Source organism: Danio rerio, chromosome 21 (assembly GCF_049306965.1).
Source record: "Danio rerio strain Tuebingen ecotype United States chromosome 21, GRCz12tu, whole genome shotgun sequence".
In the NCBI taxonomy this organism is placed as follows: Eukaryota; Metazoa; Chordata; class Actinopteri; order Cypriniformes; family Danionidae; genus Danio; species Danio rerio.
The window spans coordinates 21304621-21327529 of record NC_133196.1 but is presented as its reverse complement, the minus strand read 5'-3'; the positions used below and the strand labels follow the sequence as shown (position 1 = coordinate 21327529).

The 22909-nt window shown below is 35.9% G+C and overlaps 1 protein-coding gene across 6 annotated transcripts in view; it reads right to left on the bottom strand.

Annotated features, from left to right (window-relative positions):
* Positions 1–22909, bottom strand: part of tnksa (tankyrase, TRF1-interacting ankyrin-related ADP-ribose polymerase a) — a 174401-nt gene that overhangs the window by 116925 nt on the left and 34567 nt on the right. The gene's annotated exons all lie outside the window — the stretch shown is intronic.

The following is a 22909-nucleotide window of genomic DNA, read 5'->3' as shown; positions in this document are numbered from 1 at the left end:
CTTTTGTGAGTACATCACATCTGAGCATATTTTTTGTATAAAATGTATCCCTGAACTATGAGGGCAAAGAAATATATAAATAAATAAAATAATTGTTTATTAATTGTAATAGTTAAAATCTTTAATTAATCAAGATTTAGATTTTAGGCAAAATCGCCTAGCTCTAACCCAAACATTGTTTAAGAGATGGTTCAGTTTAGACAAAGACAACTTAAGCAGTACTGAAGTTGAATCTATTATTTGTAATCAACTCTCGTTATGAAGTCATAAAATACCAACATAATAGTATTAATAATATAATACGATTTCTAATATTCTTTCATAGCGATCAAATTAATAAAAAAAATGTAAATCTACATTTTACAATAAAACAGCCTAAAATTGTTAATATGAAGCATTCCAATAAAAAAAAAGCACAAGGATCAAATAAAATTCATTGAATTATTTATCTCATGTTGTTTTTGTATCTGTTGTTGCATCTCTAAAAGTCTACCCTTCAGGATGTGCACAAATGATCACTTCCTTCCTCTTCAAACGCTGCCACTGAAGCAAGGCCTAATCGCCTTCTCCGACTGAACCGTGAGTACATCTCTTGCTTGAATTTCAGTATATTTTTTGTGTATGTGTGGGTGGGTGCGAGAGCAACAATTCAAAGTAAACATGCGCAGCCTGAGGACAAATGACCTGCCTTTGATTTCCGGGCCGACATACTGATAAAGTGCACTTGGCAAACTGATAGAGTGCACTTCAGTCTCCTGCTGTGAAAAAAGTTGTGTATGTGAGCGAGAAAAAGGTTAGGGGGAACTGGCATGTGTGGTCAGGGAGACTGGACCCCTGCCTAGTTCGCTCAAAGAGGAAGGATGAAAAAAAAAACTGGATGGGTAGGTGGGTGCTGCATGGTAAAGGTGTTCTCTTCAAGTAAGCCCAGGGCTGCTTGACAAACACACTTCTGCTTAGATATGATGGGGAAACCAAGGACAAATCCTGTTTGCTGCGCCACACAATTTTCTTTCTGGAGCCAAAATAAACACTGGGAGATTAGCTTAATTTCCTCTTCCTACACCGTGTTTGTCAGCACACGTGTTTCATAACACTGAGGAGTCTTAAAACCCTCACTATTCATTTCCTCTTTTTTTGAGGAGAAAAAATATCAGTGTTGACAAGATCATTCACCCAAAAATGAACATTATTCATCCTCCAATTGTTTCTTTCTTCGGCTAAACGCAAAAGATGATGAGTCATGTTGAAGACTGGTAGTCACTTACAAAGAATTGCAAGTCAATTCATAACATTCCTCAAAATATCTTCTTTTGTGTTCAACAGAACTGTTACAACCCCAATTGTCTAGGGCTCTTGTCGAACATAAGTTAAAGAAAATGAATAAATAAACAGTAAGCAGGTTATGATTTTAATGACCTTAAGGTTCTTTTATTGTGAGAAAAGGGGAAAACAAAGAAAAAAGTGCAAACAAAAATAGCTTCAGGGCTGAGCAAGTGCAAAATAATAAACAAAAAAATAACTAACTCCACCCCAAAGATAACTTAATAGATTTAAAAGAAATACAGAAAAATAAATAATACTTCCCTATACTCCTTAACTAAACCATGAAACAGAAGACAAATCACTTGATGCTAAATGGCACTAAGCTTCTACGGAGCTCAGTTTACTGCTTCATAATGCAAAAAAATGGGTGTTACAGTCACAACAAGGAGATAAGAGAAGAAAATTTCACAACTTTGGACAACTAGAAAACACTACAACAGGTTATTGAATGATAACAAAGCATTCTTGTAAAAGCTCTATATCTCTCCCCCTAGGATCAGACTCCGTCGTCTCCTTTTCAAAAGATGCTGTGTTCTCCTAGCACCAACCGCAGAACATACAGTTAAAGCAAGAACTCAAGGGTTTGGGTGATAAGCTTTAGGTGAACTACCCCTTTAAATGATTGTCTGAAAATGTATCTGATACTTTTAGCAGTTCTGTGCAAAAATAAATCTAAATAAATTCATTTTATAAAATGAACCCCAGCTCATTAAAGTCTTCATTCATTTACGCACAATTTTGTTTCAAAAGCATCAATATTTTTGCTAATTGAAACAAAAAATTAAGATATTTTAATCAAATCTAATTAACATTTTTATTCCTCCACTAAAAGCCTATTCATCTAAAACTCTTGCTGCCTCCCAGTTCACATAGTATCTGTCCTAAATAGTATTGAAAAATAGAAGTAGCGTGTCCCAAATTTGTTGAAAAGGGTATGCCAAAGGTTCCCGGATGGTTTACTATTTCCAGTAAAAGTTTGAAGTGCAGAACCATCCATACTCTAACTGCTGTTATTGCTCACAAAACAATGCACGTTGGAAGTGAATTTGATTACAACTACAAACACAGGTGAAAAGTGTAAATAAACTACAAACATGGTGGATGTGCGAGACCAACCATCAAATAGAGAGGCTTCGGTAAAGATCCTTGTATGACTGTTAATTTATATCTACCCCACTGGAAAATATTTAAACTGCATTTTCTGTAATATTCTTCATCTGCAACAACAATGTGAACTTATATAAAGACGTGTTTGGACATTACCTTCGGAATGCAAAATTATCCTAATACCTGGGGAGATTTCTCAGCATGAAAGACTCGTGAATGGCAGATTATCCTGCTGCTGCTTCTCCAATAAGGTAGGAAATTAAATATGACAGAAATGTGGATGATGTGTAAATGACTGGCAGGGCTCATAACTAAGCAACACAACTATCTGTTAACGAGGAAGTAGTGTGTCCCAAAGCTTGCATACTCTTATTAAACCCTAAAAAGTATACTTTTCCTCCACAAAAAAATACATGCTTTTATGGCGTAGTATGCGAATTGGGATGGTTTTAAAATGATCTTAAACAAATTTTTTTTTTTTATAATTAATACAAACTGAGCATTTAATCTAAGGCTGCACCATATTAAAAAATCTAATATTGCAACATCTTGTTATTCTGGGATATTGCGATATCAATACAATTTTACAAGGTGACTTGTTAGATGATAATTTATCATTTTAGATTGAATAATATAATTCTGTAGGCGAGTGAAAAAAGCATAAAATATTATAAACAAAATACAATAAAGAAAAGTTATAACTGAAATAAACAGCATTTTATCATTTTTCAAGTCTAACAGTATTCAGGTACAGTAATTAAATATGTTAAATAGAAATAATACAATAAAATGAATCGTTATTGAAGTTACAATGTCTTAGCCCAAAATGCATACAATCACAGGCCTCAAAAACACATGCAAATAATAAATAATAATACAGACTCAACATGGCAAATCATACGATGTGACTACTGTGGATGATCACATTGTGATATCGATGCTTAAACGATATATTGTGCAGCCCTAGTTTAATCCAAGTCTACTAAAGAAACAAGACGAAGATTTTTAATTTAGGCTCTTATTCACGCATAAACACTGATCAGCAAACACCAGCTCCATTTCCATCTATATATTTTAGGTTATTGCATAACATAAAGGTCAAGATGCGCATACACTTTTTAAAAAAGATTATTACAGATAATAGGATTGCAGATAATTGTTCAATTTAGGGTAAAACTATCTGCTTCATGAAATTTGATTGCAAGATTCAGTAATGGTAAAACGCAACATTCTTGAGAAATGTGCGATGGTAAACGCAAGCTATATTCACTTCTGCTGTATTAATCCGTGAAATTAATTCCACCCACTTAATTATTCAAAGGCGACACTGAACAAGCCACTGAACTATCTACCACATTAGCATAAACATATTGTCAGACAAAGATGGGTCTGTGATATAAAATAATGCACCTTTCCAACACTTTTTTTACCCAACATTTGCATTGCACTGATTTTTTATCTTACTCTAAGCTTTCAAGCCTTAAAAAATGTGGTGAGATTTACATATTTTCACAGAGTCACTTACATACAGCGGGAATGGCCTTGTGGGTAACGTTTGTGGCACTCTGCAACCCATTAAAAGGCTTAACGCTTCATTTCAACTGAGGGAAAGTGGGAGACTCTAAAAAGATATCTCAGGCTGCACAATTAACTAAATAAATCTTATTTACGACAAATATGCGCCGTGATAACCAGAAAACTCCTTCATTCATCCCATTAAATGGTAAATGCGCAGCTCAGTCCCAAAGCTGATTGAGGAAATAAACCACATTGTGGACCTGCAATGTTCACCTTCTGTTAATATAACTCATGAGTCACAACTCCAGGCGTGAGAGACCCAAGTGCACTTCCACAAGACTGATGATGCCTCTGACAAGACCTGCAACTCAAATGATTGCTTTGTGGCCTGCAATTTATATAAACACGGTGAGGAAAAAACCCTTCGGTTTTGGATCAGTGACTCCAAATGGAAAGTTCTTGGGACAAGGCATTAAAAGATCAGAGCTCTGAGACATGGTCACAGTTTACTGATGGCGAAGTGGATCCCTTCTGCCAAACGGAGAGCTGGGAATTGGAACCTAAGCCTCGGAAAACAATCCAGCTGAGCCCTTGCCTCTCCTCTGGCTACACCGGAGAATTTAGCTGTCAATCAAAACCTTGGCATACCCTAAATGAGCCATTAAAGAGAGAAATGTTTTAGGGTTTGAGCCATGAGGTATCTCTTCCATTTAGCTGGGACATCAATTTTAATGTCCTCAATACCAGGAAAACCTAATCGAATATTATAATAATTTGAAAAATTGCTTCGACGGTAGCCTGTGGCTTTCTGAAGTAAATAAGCAGCATGCTACTGGGTAAAGAAGGAAATCCTAAATATGTTTTTCTCCATATTGTTACATCTTTGGGTACCTGTGTGGTTTGCAAAGAAATAGATGTCAATGATGGACCATTAAGGGCTAGTGAGTTCACTAGGCGCCAATCTCGAAAAACACCCTCAAGCTGCTACTTTCTACTTAAGCATGCTTATACAGCTCCCCACTTGAATGAGAAAGGTCATGGTTTCAATAAATTCAGCAGTGAAGTCTACAGAAAAACAGTACACTGTAAAAATAGTAATCATTACAATGTTGGAAGGGAAAAATATTTATAAGATATGAAGTAGTCAAGTCTGTACAAATATTTAAAGGTTTAAAGGTTATTTGGAAATCCAGTCCACAATTAGCATAGCTAATCGCGACTAGACCAATAGATACAAATGCAGTAAATATTGCAACTTTAAAGTTGGAGTCAACTTTGTATCAACTAAACAAAATCTACCCAAGCAGTATTTTGAAGAGAGAAATTGAATAAATAAATATGAATAATTAATAAATGTAAAAAATAAATGTAAACAAATGCATGAATAATGGTTGAATGAATGAATATGCATTTTTTTTTATTTAAAAAGTAATTTAAATGTAAAAATAAATATATATATATATATATATATATATATATATATATATATATATATATATTTATTAACTCAAGAAATCCTGTGATTGTACAAGGATGTATTTAATTCAAGTCTAGTAGAGCTTTATTGTGATTTCACTACATGTGTGGACATAAAATCAAAAGAAATGTTGCGTTTTGCAGGACTATTGTGCTACATGAGTAAGAAAATTGTAAATACGAACAAGGACGTGAGCGTTATTTTAACACTGCAGCGACAATCTAAATAAAACTAAATTGAACAATCATGATGAGAGAATAAAAATTTAGATCTAGTTTCAAATTAACAAAGAGATGTGATCAATACGCTGTTGGACTTTTGCGGGGTATTTTAAGGCGAGAATGTGGTTGTTTAGATTGCAACTCTGCAGTTTATTTATAAGAATAGTGCCTATTTTAAATATGTATAATTTTGGAGAGACTATAATTACGACAGTAATCTGGTATTGTTTGCGTTGCTTTGGTTTTTCGAGTTTAATTATTGTAATATACCGCCTGCAACATAGAAATACTGGGAAATGTCTCTAGACTGGTGGCATTTCATGCTGTTCAGCTTTATAATCTTAAAATGTGAGCAAAATCACCTGTCATCATTTTAGACATTACACTAGAGAATCATTCAAATACTAGTTGTAAAATTCTAGGATTGGGCCAATAAATTATATTATACTGAATTACAATAAAATTTATGTCAATAACAATGATAAGCTCTGAACTTTTCTACTCTATTGATCAAACAGCAGAAATGTGCAACAATCTGTCAACTTCAACGCTTGACAGTGTTGAAGTTGTGGTTAACGTGATCGTCATAGCAGCGTCAGCCAATGAATTTAGTCAGCAATAGGCCACTGTCTGAGCTGGTGTATTTGTATACAGCAATCTGATTGGCTGACACTTCAGACGAACCCACAATGCAGTTCAACAATCCGTGACATCACCCATTCAAAGCGAATGGAAAGCGTTGAAGCTGACGCCCCGTGTGAATGGGGCGTAACACAAGTCCTATGTGTGACATGATGTCAGATGTCAAATCAAAGAGAAAGTAAACAAGAGACCAAAATAAAGAAGCTTTATTTTTATGATTTCAATTGACATCAATTGTTTTACACACACACACACACACACACACACACACACACACACACACATATATATATATATATATATATTTATTACCCGAAAATATGTTATGCCATTTAATGGACCCTCAAAGAAATGGTTCTTTAGAACATTCGATGATCAAAGTTATGGTTTTCAAACAATAACACGATAATATTTCAGAGTTTTACTGTTTGTACTGTATCTTTGACCAAATAAATACAAAGCTGGCAATTAGAGACTTCTATCAAAAGCACTTAATTTTAGGACACGATTTTTACAAAACACTATAATATCTGCCCTATGCATTATTCATCGACAGATCTGATGGGTGGATTTTAGAACGGTCACAGGGGAGAGCTAACACGGCTGTTAATTAGAAAATATTGCTCTATCACTGCAGGCTACCCACCGCAGGACCTGCCATTTCACAGCAAGTCAACAATTAGAGATGGCTGGCGAAAAACTCCAAATCCAACTTTATGACTATGCCATTGCATCACTGTCAAAGACTCAACCGGGCCAATCATAAAAATCTAAACCCCTCAAGAGAGCTCAAAAGACGGCGTAAATCAGGACGTGCTGCGGCCCCCACTCTTCTTCAGTTGTTTTATCCTGCATCTGGAGAGTTTGATAACTAAGCTCATTATTTCGGTTTCTCTTCTCCCCATGTCTTCTATATTTTCAGCCTACTGTCTTATTACAGGCGAGCCAGGCAGTCGCTCAGCCATGTGTAAAAGCAGGCAATTACGGCTCAGTGATAATAGCGACTGAGGGCAACATAGCCTGAGAAGATGAATCGTTTTCTTCTCCATCATGGAAGAGGAAAACATCAGCTAGAGCGATTGCCAAGATGTCTGATATCCCAGCGATTTCCATTGTCGGGCTTTCTGAGTGAGCTATTATCAGTGTGGGCCGATTTGTCATTTCAGGAAAGATGCTTCAAAATAGGTTGTGTTTACACCACAAAGAGAGAAAACCGATAGGTGGTGCGCAGAGGAATTTGCATGTTCTCATGGTAACCCTTCTGAGTAATGTCCTGGTGGATAAAGACAAATGAAAACTCGGGAGGGAGGATCTCAGGGCTGCGAGAATTCATCAGGGAGCCGATCGAAAGGCAGCACACCATGGTAATCAATGAGCTGTCAGGGATGGAGGGCAGACTTGTCACAGAGGAGAACAAAGTGATGGAGCTCTTGCTGGGCCATGGGCATCTAACAGTAAGCGAAAATGGGTGGCCCTTAAATATATAACCAATTGGAAAGACCATTAGTTGGTTTATTTACAGGCCCCTTCAAATAACACAGCCATATTAAGGAAAAAACTACCAAATAGTATAGCCAAAATATTACGTCCATTACCAATTTTTTTTTTCCTCTAACGAAAGCTCACATTAGAGTTCCTGGGTCAGAAAGTACAAAACTGTCAAAAAGTGTAATCTATTTACTTTAAATTCAAGTGTTCTTGAGATAAACATTATTAACAGACTTAATTTAGGAAAACGAAAAAGACATTTAAAAAGTTTAAAAGTTTTGTCGGCGCCAATAGCCAAGTGGTTTATTTAGATTTTTAGCGCTAATACATGATAAAGTTAAAAAAAAAAAAAATCCTGGTGTCACTTTGTTAAAAATGTCCTCAAAAGAGTTCATTTCATAAAAAAAGTCTTCTGGAATCCTTAAAAGAAGGAAAATACACTGGAAGAAGAACTATAACTACTATAAAGCAAATGCTGATCAATCTGAAGCCAAATGCAAGATATTTACTACTGATTACAGAAGCGGCATCACTGATAAAATGGTATAATAATTGCATTTGATAATTGTCCAGCCCTAATTAGTCATATGGGCAGTTAGCTGTAGACATATAATATACATGTATATTTGTAATAAAGTTATATATCACAAATGTTGTTTTTTATTTTTGCACTCCACACAGTCAAACAAGCGTCCACACAGTCAAACAAAATTGTGTAGACTGTTTGCATATTCCATTAAAAAGAATACACTATAAAAGCCTGTGTTAAACTACTAAAAATAATCATAAGGTGCGTTCCAAATCGCATACTTGTGCACTATTCTAATGTCATTTTGTAGTATAAATAGTGCAAGTAATTCGTTCACAGAGAAAACTCAAGTGCACTTCAGTTACCTGGATGATGCACTCATTCAGCCGGTAAAATGTGTGGAATGATGGACACTTCGCGCACTTAATAGTAATTGTAATTGTAGTAATTGTAATAGTAATTGTAGCTTTGCTCATGTAGCGGAAGGGGCGGAGCTTTGTTGGATTATGTTATTTATTTTTTATTGTCTAAGCTAAATACTCCGAGAACTGCGAGAGTGATTAAAGCACCTCCCGATGGTGAATGCAGTTATCCTCGGGGCTGGTATTATTTAGCACTTTGGTCATTTATTTTGCTAATTTAGCAAATGTAAAACATCATCAGGAAAATGGTTTGAATTTCTGCTTAACAAAAAAAACACATTAGTGATCTATTTGGGACGACACTACAAACATGTATATACTATGCTGTTGAGTGTGTAAGTGAATAAGTAAATAGTGCAAAAGTGCATAGTGAGCCATTTAGGACACAGCTATAGTTCACTATAGATCTTTAAGTAACTTAGCAACTAGGTGTGAACTAACTCTTGTTAGAGTATTAGCAGATTATTAGCAGAATATTTGGTTAGGGTTAGCAGAATCTAATTGCAAAGTTATATCTAGTCACGAAATATGTTGGGACCCATCAAAAGTGTCTGCAAAAATGAAGCAGACAATTTTCTAATACTCTAATGACTGCTTGATGACATGGTAGCGAAGTTACTTAAAGTTAGTAGGCACTTGGAATAAAAATCCTGGGGATTATGGATTTGGGAGGGTGAATAAATAGTGAGAGAATTGAATTATGAAGCCTTTTATTCGACAGATAAGGTCAAAACTGACAAGGAAATATTAGACAGAAACAGGAAAAACCAAAGCAGAAATGAACTTGTGTCATCAATATAAACACAATAACCACCACGAAACTACTTCGAACTCAATTTATTTTCTCAGAAATTACAAAAAAAAAAAAAGATTGCTTTTTGAGCATCCAAGACCCTGAATTAGATCCTGAATCATCTTGAATATTAGATTTTATGCATTCCTGGTTCTGAAACCCAGTTAAATTGTACGACAATAAATTGAAAATATCAAATAAAACATTTCCATCTTTTTTTTTTTTTAAATATGATCATGGGATGTGGGAGTTTCCTGGTGCCCTACACATTCACAGATGTATCTGCTCCACTTCTGGTGTGTAATATACTTTCACTGTGGGCATGCAAAAGGGATTATGCTCCTGCTGCAATAAGAGGTTTATCCTCCTCACACTGCGTATAAGAAAGGACTTAGTGAAAAACCCACCAAATGAGGAATAAAGCAATAGGAGAGAGTGGAAGGAAGGTGCAGAAAATCTTCCTTAATAAAATGGGTCATTAAAAAAAGAAAGAAAGAAGAAAAAACACACACCCCGACACTCTGACGTCGTCAATGCATTTCAACTGATCTCCTAGAACAAATGCGCCAACGATACTTCAAAGATCATTTGTCAGAGACATTCGGAAAGGCAAAAGTGAGCTGTGATGACCTTTTCGGCTTAAACCCCTCCGCCGCCAATTCCATTCAGATCCGACTCTCTGACTTTTTTTCTCTTGTTCACACGGCCCCCGCTTCTACTGACGGGTTTTAGCTTGTTTACTGCTGACAGCTTTGTGTGCCAGTGTACGAAGGCGATCTGGCCCTGACACTGCAGGCACCCTGAGCCATAGCACAGAGGGCCCATTTAATGCTTCTGGCTTTAAGGAGCCTCCCCTGCAGAAACCCGGCTCGGTTATATGCAACACGCCGCTTGCTAATCTGTTCGCTGCTCCTCAGAACTGTCAGGGAAGCCAACAGCACCTGCCCGGAAACAGGCAGCTTTCCCAGAACGGCCAATACGTGTCCGGCACCCTCAAACACTGCTGCAGACTCGCTGTGTATGTGTGTGTCTTGAGGCGAGAGCGCGAGCTGAAGAGACTGAACCAGCACCTCCCTCTGGGAGCTAATCATAATAACAATGTGAACACTTACAAGCTATGACATCCTTAAGAGATGCCATTTGTATGCGGGGCTACAGACGTCTCATTTAAGGCCCGAACCGTTGAATTAAACACAAGCAAGCGCCAAATCATGATGGAAACATGTGTTGTCATTATATTTGGTTAATAGATTTCACTGAAAAAGAATTAAATGAAAGTAAACTGACATAGTAGCGTGCGCCTAGTCTGACGGCAGGAAGCAGCAGGATACAATTTGTGAGCATGCTGTCGAAGGCTTTTGTTTTGTCAGCCTGATATTTGTCCAAAAGCTCACGCTGAGACTTACCCACAGGGGGGCAGTGTAAATCCCACGACGCACATCTCTGCCACACTAACACTCTTTAATTCCCTCATTTTTACATAGACACAAGCAGGAAAAGCCCTGCATTCCCACTGGTTGCTTCTGTAAACACCACAAGAACCAGCCTTCAGATCACTGGGTAATTAATTGCTGTGCTGCTGGAACTTGGAAAAGCTTTCAAATAAAAATCAAAGTTTGTTTGCAACATCAGAGTGTGGCATGAAGTTGTTTTTCTTACATAAGATAAGAAACGCTGCAGTATGTAGGTAACAGTAATTTGAACTGGCAGCCAGGGCTCCTTACGTTACTGATATCCTCGTGGATCTATAACTGACCTTGGCTAATCTGGACATCAAATGAGATCTACGCTACACAAGCATGTACTGTCGGGTTCAATAAGTCTTTGCAAGTATATGGGCCTAAACTGGGCTAATCTAACAGGAATCTGCGAGAAGATGAAAGACCGCAGTGCAAGAAATCAAGAAACAGTAGCTGATCTGAAAATGTGGAAAAATAATAAGAGATGAAATCATTAGGCACCTGAAGACTTGACAGTTTTGTTTTTTTCCATTGACAGCACTGAAGTATTTCTGCATAAAATCTCTATTACAATATTATGTCTTTTTTGCCAATAAACTGGTATTTCTTCAATTTTAATTTGTTATTTTAGTTTTAAATGTAAAAATTAATCTGTGATGTACAAAAATGAACAAAAATGTAATTTAAACCATATGTTGACCGGAGATACACCCTGGTCCTCGAGAAAGGTGTAATGTAAAAGTGTCGCTCATTATCCCTCACGCAACTCCAGCCTCCAGTGCCTAGACTGCAGCTCTGCAGAAGAAGTTTGGCTAGAGAAGAAATAGTCGTGCCCAACTGAGCCTGGTTTCTCTCAGGGTTTTTTTCCTTCACTTTCATCAATTGGTGAAGTTTGTTCCTCGTCGCTGTCGGCACTGGCTTGCATGGTTCGGGACTTGTGGAGCTGCACATCGATGAATTTGCTCTTCAATGTTTGGACTTTCAACAGTGAAAATCAAACCCCACTGAACTAGGGTTGTAACGGTATGAATTTTCACGGTATGATAATCGTCTAAAACAATACCACGGTTTGACGGTTTCGCGGTATACGGTATGTTACAAATGTTACAAAATAATAGAACAGTGAAGCAAATTTGACTTTTTCCAAATAATATATTTTTAGTTCCTATAAACAACACCACTTACAATGAACAAATAAAAATAAGAAAATAATAAATAATGTGTCAAAGTCCAAATAAAGTCCAAATAAACATGGTGCAAATCCTCAGTAAAAAATAGATATAAATATTTACTATACTATAAATAGTTACATAACGAAACTAGATTCAATATGGAACATCCTTAGGTTTTATGTGCCAGCATGGATATGGTTGTCTATCGATATGGATTTGGATATGGTTGTCTGCAATGCAGACAAACAGCTGCATCTTCATTTGCGTCTTTTGAAAACAGCAAGAGCAGCAGTTCGTCTTTGCTGTGTCACTGTTTTGTCATGTTTCTGTGCTGCTGTGCATGCAAAAGTACTTAGTATGAGAATTATTTCATCCAAACTTTCTCATTCTCAATCTCTCATTCCGTGTTGTTCAAAAAGCTTGGTCCACAAACAAAAGCGAAACCTATGCTTATTGGTTGTGATATAGCGAGTTTGAACCAATCTGGGCATGGAGGAGGGATAATGCATCAATGTATCATGTCTGATTTGTCCGGAGACACAGTGACGAGCGTTTCTTTGTCAAATCAGCATTGTCAAATGTTGATGACGTAACCGCACTGATTCCGGAGCCTCTGAAAGTCCGTGAATGTTATGTAATACAGCACTGGAAAGCTGAGATTCTCTTCTTTATGCCAATCTTTGAATTGTATGAATCGGATCAGCGGATCAAAAGTTATTAAACATTTAAGAGCAATACTTATTTTTAGCCGCGGGCGGCTGTCTCGATCTTTAAGGGTTAAAACCGTTGATATGCAATTGTTCATGGTATGATAATCGTGCACGTTCAAATCGTGGTAAACCGTCATACCAGTATATTGTTACAACCCTACACTGAACTAAACTAAACTGAACTTCAACTCCGAAAACTGGACTGACACAGATTCAATTTACTATAATCTTCTATGTTAAGCTGCTTTGACGCAATCTACGTTACAAAAGCGATAAAAAAATGAAAATGAATTGAACTGAATTTAACTTTATTATGAAAAATCTGTTTAAAAGTCTTACACAGCTTTAGGGAATACTGGATTGATCTATCAAAACATTGCAAGGTATATTTTTCCCAGATAACAACCAGTAAAACTAATAACACAGGTTCATCCAGGTACTTCAAACAATGTTGATTATTAGTGATGATACATCATTGCTATTCTTGATTGTCTGGCACCATATTGTGACTGAATAATAAGCAAGTTAGTGTAGGCTGCATTAAGCCATTTTTTTCTGACAGCTTTAAGTTTAATTAAAGTGTTAATAAATTATTCACATCAATGTTTTGGGTTTAACTGTGTAACTGTTTATTTTTGTGGCAAGTAGGTGGCATATATTACTCTATGTGAGTGTTTTTGAAGAATAAAGCCATAAGACTTAAGACTACTATAAATGAAATTTCAGACCTAAACGCTAAGGATTTTATCTAATTACTTGCCCTATCAAGAAATTCTAATTAGTCATTTATTAGTCATATATTTACAAAAATCCATCAAAACAAGCAGTTGTATATGAAGTTTTTTTGCAACATAACTTTTATTTGCAAAAAAATGACAAGCTTTAAAAACTATAATAAACAAAGTATGCACATCTGTCCAGGCTAGTGTCCTTACTATTCATGGTCTAAAAACACTGAGAACCTTTAAAGAAATGTTGTTGTGATGAAGATATTTACGATTTAGCCATACTGCTAAATAGCTATAAGTGGAATTTTTTTTTAAGTTTTATTGAGATAGGTTGTTGTTGATTGGACTGGCCTAATTGGATAGCTTTACATTGATATAGGAATATTAAGACCCATTTAAAAAATTAAAGACCTACAAAAAAATATTTCAGTATATTTAAGACTTTTTAAACCCTAAAATTTAGTTTTTAAATTTAAAGACATTTTAAGACTTTTTTTAGACCTTGCAGACACTCTGTTTAAGTTAAGAGATAACGCCCAGAAATAAAATTAGCAAGTATAATAACCTAGTATCAGAGGTGGCTACATAAATTATTAATAACTCTTGTTGGGAATGTAGATTTGAAAGTCTCATTGCCTGATTTATCAGAGCGGTGCATCAGTTTTGCTGCGCTCTTTCAGAACTCTGCCAGAATAAAAAAGGGTACAATGAACAAATCTTTGGCTGCTTGACGATTATAATCTTAATAGGAATAGAAAAATGGCAACTCTGAGACTTATTGCACACCAGTTCAGCCCAGTAAGACAGACAGAGGGGCCGATTACACAAATTTAACCACCCAGTGTCCAGTGCAGAGGATTGATCAGCTTTATACGCCCACAAGCAAGCTCTGACCATTAAGCTAAGTAATTAATTGAAGTTAATGTTGCCTCAGATATCCCTCTTTGTAAAATGGCTCTGTGAACTCCTATTATCGAAGCTCCTCTGGGTGCTTTATCAGCAAAAATTAATGAGTTTTTTTCCCCAAAGAGAACCCCAGGAAATGTGTTTTTTATCAAAGAAAATCTAACAGCTGTAAAACACTAGAGGGAAAAAACACAAATTGTGTAAATGTAAGCTGGGAGACTATTCAGACATGATCAGAATGGGTGAGAAATGGGATAGAGCAGCTGGAATGTCATGCTAAATACCACTGACATGCATTTTCATGTTGCATTTGTCAGACACTTTTATTAAATACATATTCAAACAATCCTCAGTGGAAATTTTAGTGTTGCCTGTGCCATGTCAAGTTGAGCTATTTTGCTTTTAGCTAAGATAGTCACTAGAGGTTAAATAAAAAAATCAGATCAATGATAGTTTAAATGTTCAGGTCTTTGCACAAACCATCTAAGCATAATAAAAGCGAGGCGGCTGTAAACAGCATGCTGGTTGAGCTGCATACAAAACAAGGCCTTTGCATTGTGTTAAAAGCTCCAAAGAGGCAAAATACAAAAAGGTGTGCAAGAAAAATAATGAATTACATTTGGATTTCAGCCCATGTGTGGAGCTTTGTGCCTGGGCTTCTGGGTGCTCAGTATACTGCAGACAGCAGTGGATAATTCAGGAGAGCATTAATTATTCAGAGATAAACAGAGACTCCCTTGATCTGAAGCGCTACAGGTGGGCTGAAAAAGATCTCACACTGGTCCTTGAGCTCTTGGGTAAAAATGGCCTCAATGAATGTGTCTAAGTCTGAGTCACACCGTATTCACAGATTTTAGACATCTCAGGTAAAGGATGTCCCTCAAATATGGGTCTAGTAACAAGGGCCTAGGACTCCACATTAGCTGAAAACCATTCAAGCTTGATCACAGAATAAAAAAAGTAAATGTAAATGACAGTGAATGCTTTCAAACCGTATGACGAAGAGTGCATGAAAAGATGAACGTAAAACATCTGATAACAGATGCAGACGTGTCATAAAAGAAGGCCAGGTATGTGCAGATGCAAAGAACTCGCGGCATAATAGTGTTGTCAAAAGTATTGAGATGTACCAAACGATACATACATTTTAAAAACATTGATATCCAGCTAACATTTGAGCGCCGTTGAGCAGTTTCTTAAACACCGCTGATTGGTCTTTGTGTTCACATGCTCAACAGAAATTACTGTGATTGGCTGCGAGGGTTGTCAGTTCAACACTCTTCACTGAGTGTAAACACAGAAAGACAATAGATCATTTTTAAGTCACATAGATCAGTTGATCAATCAGCGGATCGCTCGTATGTCAGCTTACAGACAGACCAGCTGATCGATGCGGCTTTGAATAGCTCCAGTGTCTGTTTATGTGTTTGCACTCACTGAACAGCGGTGAAGTACGGTAAACTGATGACCTTCATGGCCAATCCCAACAGTTTCTGTTGAGCACATGAACACAATGGCCAATCAGCGGTGTTTAAGAATGTGCTTAACAGCGCAGAAAAATTAAATAGACATTTAAAAATTCCATTATCTATTGGTATCAAACTTGATACTTTTGACAATAATCCGGCATTAGAAATTGTTAATAGAGTCAGAGCTGCGGTATAAACCTGACCAAACTCTAACACATCAAATTAAACGCAAACCTCTCATTTGATTGCACTTTACCAAAAGGCTAGGAAAGCCTCTGTTGCTAGGAAATGACATTGGAGGAGACGGCGGTAAAATGACTGGAAAAAAAAAAAAAAAAGGTTTACAAAACTTCTACACTTTGGATTTTGCTTCATTTTCAAGAACAAATCTATTAAAGCAAGCACAAGTCGAATATCTATTTGCAATGTGAGGGAAGTCAATTTCTGCTGAAAGTGAGAGAAAATTACATCCATTCTACCTGTTTGCATAAAGTCATATTCATGTGGAAAAAAGAGTGAATAAATATGCTTAAACAGTTTCACTATTTATATAAATAAAGGTTCATACATATGATTCAGTTCTAGAGTTTGCATAAATCATACCAGAGTCAGTTTAAAAGAGGCGATTTTGGAGTTCATATTAGGTCTGTTGACATTAAGCAACAAAATTTAAATTTCTTTCTTAAATAAGCTAAAGTTTAATTATATTTGAATTCTAAAGCAGTGATCCCCAACCCCCTGGCCGGTACCAGTCCATAGATCAATTGGTAACGTGCCGCAGAAGAAATCATTAATTATTTCCATCTTATTTACTATTTTTGAAAAATCTATTGGGTGACTTGAGCACCTAAATTTATCCCACAAGCTGGGGAAATGAGTAAGAAACAGATCTTTAAATGTTTCTATGCGATGGGGAAAAGGCCCAGAGAAGGACAAACAAACTGCCAAGGTATGGATCCCCCACTCAATTGTCAACAAATCAGGTGAATCCAGCATGTCTGTGCAAGAAGATGATTAACTGATGGAGATTGCAAATTACGGCTGCCTTTTACATATCGCGTCTTTTCACGGCTTGTGCATGGATATTGGGAGCAATGGGTGCAAGCGGCAAGTCACGTGACAAGAACTGAATAATCTGCTTCATAATTTGCATGGAATATACACATTTCGGTAGACAAACTATCTTTGACAAACACTACACTGTAATTTTCTCCATGGATAAAAATTGTATCAGAGCTGCAGCAATGTTTTGTTAGCTTGTTATTCTCTGAAAAAACGGTTGATCAGTTGATGGTTGGCTAGCAATCATACCTGCCAACATTTGTATATGAAAATCTGGGAGACCGAAGGGGGATAGGGGGTGTTCAGGTAGACAGACCAAAATGGAAGATGGGTCTGAAATAGAATCAGGAAAAACTCCCGGGAAAAACAGGAGTGTTGGCATGTATGCTAGCAATCTGCATACACGACACCATTGTAAAATTGTCAAGCGTTTACCGTTCTGTGGTGATAAAAAGGTTGGGTGCCACTGCAATACTTTAATTAATAGTTTACCCAAAATTAAATGTCACCATTTACTCACCTTTCACTTTTGTTTCTTTCCACTGTTGAAAATACAAAAAATACTGGTTACTGGGACATACCGACTTCCATAGTATTTTTTTATTTCTCCTAAGTTGATGGGTCACAGGAACCCATCAATTCTTCAAAATATCTACTTTTGTGTTCAACAGAAGAAAAAAAAACTTAATAGTTTACACCCACATGAGGGAGAGTAAATGATGAAGTAATTTGATGTAAGGTGAACTACCCCTTTAATATTAAAGGGAAAATGGTCTGTTATGCCCAAAAGTGGGTGCATTCGAGCACTATAAGCAATAAAAAACAAGAACTGGATCTTTTGCTGAAATGAAATGACAATCACTCTAAGTTCATAACCTTAACAAAAGTTCTTAAATAAAAAATAATGTCCTTAAATTAGGAAAAAAGACAGAGTGCATCAAAAACCTGAGAAAATAAGCTTCAACCAAAAGTTAAAATTTTTGTTGTACCACATTAATGAAAAAAGCAAACTGCCAATAAGAATCGAGCTCCTCACGGTCACTAAATCTTTACATATTGTTGATCAAAATCAGATATTAGCGCATATCACATAACATAAATTGAATCCTGTTTTTTGTTAAATTATAAAACAATGCAACAACAAAAATTTCAATGAGAGTCAATAAGCACATTGGTCTTTTGTCTTTCCATTCTGATGGGTGACTGAAGATGAATCCTACCACATAAACAACTGCTCTTGTATCAATGAGATGAGAGTTTACAAGAAGAACATGCAACATCTTAACAGTTTTAATCCAATCTATAGTGTGAAAATGAGCAAAAACAGAACTTCTGATTCTGTAATCTACACAAGTCAGAGGTTACCTAGAAGCTCTCGATTTACAGTTCTTAATATGCTGTAACCAAACACAACCTGAAAGGTCTTTGCAGCAGACGTACGTGGGGGATAAAAGGGATTATCGGACCCACCCGACACAGCAAAGGCTACGGATCAATTGCTAGATCTAATTGACTGGGAAGAGACTGCCTGCCTGCAACGAAAAAGTAAATCTTACAAATAAAACTGCAGCCAGTTTTATTTTCCTGCTTAAATCCTGCAGGGGGAAAGGCAGGATATTATGCTGAATAGATTAAGCAAACAACCCCTCTTTACTCTGGTGCTAAGAGCTTTTCAAGATGTTTGCGCTACAGATTTTGTGCGTTGCAACATATCACAGGGCTCTTAAAAACAGCTTGAGAAATTTTCAATTCACTTCAGGAAAAACATGTTCATTATAGCATGACAGCGAAGCCAGGCAAAGGAAGAATCCCACACTCAAAGTTTAGGAATAACAGGGCAGAAACATATAATAGAAAGGAAGAGCAATCAAACAGGATTTATCTTGGAGTTTAGAAAAGGAATTGAAGAGAGCTGGATGGAGTTCAAAGTGCATTGGTGAAAACATAAACATGGATTTGTTCTGCTCTCTCCTAAAAAACAAAGAAATACCTCATTTTCTCTCTGCGCCAGGGAGAAACTTCTGCTGTGCCTTCGTAGTAATGTATAAAAAAGAATGGGTTGACCATATTTTATTTGGTTGGTGGATCTCACAGGATGTGTCATAGTCACACAGTCTGTGATGAACAGATTGTAAACATGACTTTGTGACAATTATGTTGGAAAGGAAATAGAAAATGTAAGATAAGTAAGATCATTTAGTAAAATCAGCTATGTGCACTAAAAACTATTTAACAATTAATTATTTTTCTTTAGTAATTTTTGCTAAATCCTACTAAAAAAGTTGGGTGGTGTCAACATGGGAAGTCTATGGGATTGACTCCCTTTTCGAGACCGCCTCTAGTGGACAGTCTATGAACTGCAGTTTTAGTCATATCCTTTATTGGCTTCACAGGAGGATACTAGGCAGCTGCTGCTTTGTGGTCACCCACTTTAAAACAATACCCGAAATGAAATAATTTATGTGAGCATCATGATACCCATTATTACTGTGTGAAAATCAGGCTGATATTGTGTAATCTGATCACAGGTCATGTCCAAACGAAAGCTGTTAGGTTCAAAACCACACTTTTTAACTGTTTGTCCACACAAAAACAGAGCATCAGGTGAATGAAACCAAAAAATTCTAAAAACTACAGCCAGGGTAAAGATTTTCGAAAACTCCAGGTACTGTGTGGTTGTGTGGACACTAGAATCTTAAGATGTTTCTCAATTCCAAGATAGCAGAAAACAGACTTGCGTTCTTGTGAAGGCCAGTCTTGCCAGGTTATCACGGAAGAACAAACTAGGGAAAGCACGAAAACACAGAACATGGCCTGTGAGATATGAAATGCTGCGTTCTTCCTGATGGACATGTGAACCACGCATTTTTAATGGAAAATTCTTTAAACATTACAGCATTCAAACAACGATTGATTGTTTTTTCCCTTTTCAATATATGTAAAACATGCACAAAAGCCTTAAAAATATACTTTGCACAACACAAATGAAACAGATTTTAATACGAAGTTTATGCCTTTATTAAGATTCTCATGTTAATATTTAATTTAACCGTCTCACTTCGGGAAACTCCAAAGACAAATAAGTTATATCTCTGAACTTTAATAATAGATACATAATAAATGCTGTGTTTCCCACCTCCTGTATTCAGTCCCAATGACTTCTAAAGAGAGTTTGGCCCTCTGTTCTTGCAATCTTCAGTGTTGGAACTGAACTTGGCGATTGATGAAGACGTTACACGATAACACAAGGACGCAAGATCACTAAAAAATGCATATTGAGAAACAGCCTTAGCTGTTGCCTCATGACATCAGCTTAAATACTGTTTACTCCTTTCCTCTTGGTCAACACATCTGAGTTCAAATAAAACGCAGAAGATGCAAATGAGGCAAAATTCCACATTCACAGCAACTGCATTGTGTTTTTTGTGTTGTTTGCACTGCGGGACAGTATTCTGTTCTCTGTTAAGCTATACAATATTATATTTGAGCTTAAACAACAGATCAGTATGTACTGAAACCAAATCTGGAGCTTGTCTTACAAAATAACTTATGATAGCGGTCCAAAAACTAGTACACACGCATTTATATGCAATTAAATACAATTTTTTTAAAAAAGAGAAGAAGATCAAGAAGCAAAAAAAATGTTTAGTTGAAATTTTATAGGTTGTATTTTTTTGGCAATATTTAGCTTGAATTCATTGTATTCTCTTTCAATTTTTAAATATGTTTTGTGACTAAAATATTATTTTAACAAATATATCTGTTTAATAATTCTGTTTTGTTTAAAAGCACCAAGATACATTGCCTATATTCACTGTGTATTTTGTGTTGTTTGCACTGCGGGACAGTAATCTGTTTTCACGTTTGCATTGACTTATATGCAATTTACTCACAAAAATACTTAATAGCCCATTTGGTGTGAATCCAGAATAAAAGCATCATTATCTCATCCTGTTGTTTCGCGTGCCCTTAACATGCATCACAGATCATAGTGCATTTTTGCGTTTTCATGTGGGCGGTGATTTTTTTTTTTTTAATCAAAAGCAGGGAAAACTCTTTTTATATAAATCTCTCAATATAAAAAAAAAATTACTCATGTTTTGCTTCTTACACTTTACATACCTGAAACTTGCCTAAAGCACTTATTCATTGTTGCTCTTATAGTTGTGTAAATTGCTTCCTTGTCCTCATTTGTAAGTCGCTTTGGATAAAAGCGTCTGCAAAATGATTAAATGACTAAATGTAAATTAATTTCTTTTTATTGGGTTTATAAAAATATCCAAGTACATGTGGACATGGCCTAAGAAAATCTTTAGGGGAGGGCTCTGAACATGTCCCAATTTTTAATTAAACCTCTTGACAATGTTGTCTGATTGTTGTCTGAAAACTATTCATTTAAAAAATGTACCATTACATAATTAAGGAGCATTTCTATTTTTGGTACTCTCTCTCTCAATTTAAATATTTTGGAGCTTGGAGGCAAACCAAAAGGTATAATTATTCAAACCAAGTAAATGGCATAAGTACAAAAACATAGTTCTTATTATGTAACACTTAAGTTAAAAAACTATTTCATATATATATGAAAAACTTAAAATAATCCATGAAAAAAAATACTGGCTTAGAGTTTTCTATGATTGCAGTATACCATCTATCCCTACCTGCTGATCATCACCTGAGAGCAGTGGACCAAAGATGAAGTCCTGACAAGCTGTAAAAATGTCTCAGGCTGTTTACGTGATGCCAAGCAGAGGTTCAAATCAGCCATCAGGTCCAGCCATCTGTCCTCTCCAAGTGAAGACCAGACTGGACGTCAAAACATCATGCAAAGAGCCAGAAGCTTCTCAAAGACAAAATAAAGCAGCGGTGCAGAACCAGGACTATTTCTGCGTTATTGTGTTCTGCATTCGTACACTGAATCCTGAGTAATGAGCAGTCAAGCTGTCCGCTGTGAGATTGGTGGACGGATAATTATGTGACAGTGCATCTATCCCTCTGTTGTACAGAGAGGAATTGACTTGAAATACATCTGGGAAGTGTGACATGATAAACAACATCTTTTTAAACAAGATTTTGTAATTATATCTTGAAGGCTTTATGACCTCGTGTGATTTGAAAGCTACGTGTCACTTTAAAAAATTAATTTGTCAAACTTCAGGACCTTTTAGAACTAACTCATGAAGGAAAAGGGATTATAATTAAGATAAAAAATGACAACACCATCTTTTTTATAGATTTTTAAATTACTCAGAAAAGTAGACCTCTACCGCTACATTTTTTGTCATAACCTTATTAAAATCGCAAATGAAACCCACTAAACATGCTTTCTCCGCATAGAAATGTTGCAAAATCACATTTATTTGTTTTACATTTGTTCTACATTTCACATGTAAAGCTCATGTGGTGCGTGTGTGTGTTTTTTTTAATAGGTTCAAAAAGATTAAATACAATATAATATAATATAATATAATATAATATAATATAATATAATATAATATAATATAATATAATATAATATAATATAATATAATATAATATAAGGTCTGGAGCGCACATTTGATGCATAACAAGTTAAAATGCACACCTATAAATTATCTATAAATCTATAACTGTTTTACTAAAAGGAAATAGGCATAAACTACTTTTTGTTGTAAGTATATTACAAGTATGTATATTATTAATTATTCATTAAAAAAAAAAAAAATTTAATTTTATTTATCTAATAATTCCAGTCAGCTTTAAGTGAACATGCAATGATGTCAAAAACACAGAACTTTCAGTTTTATGACAAAACACATTTAAGACCATTTAAATATTTTCAAATGCAATGGCTGCACATGCAAAAAAGAGGACATCACTCTTGCAAGTCGAGCCAAAAGACA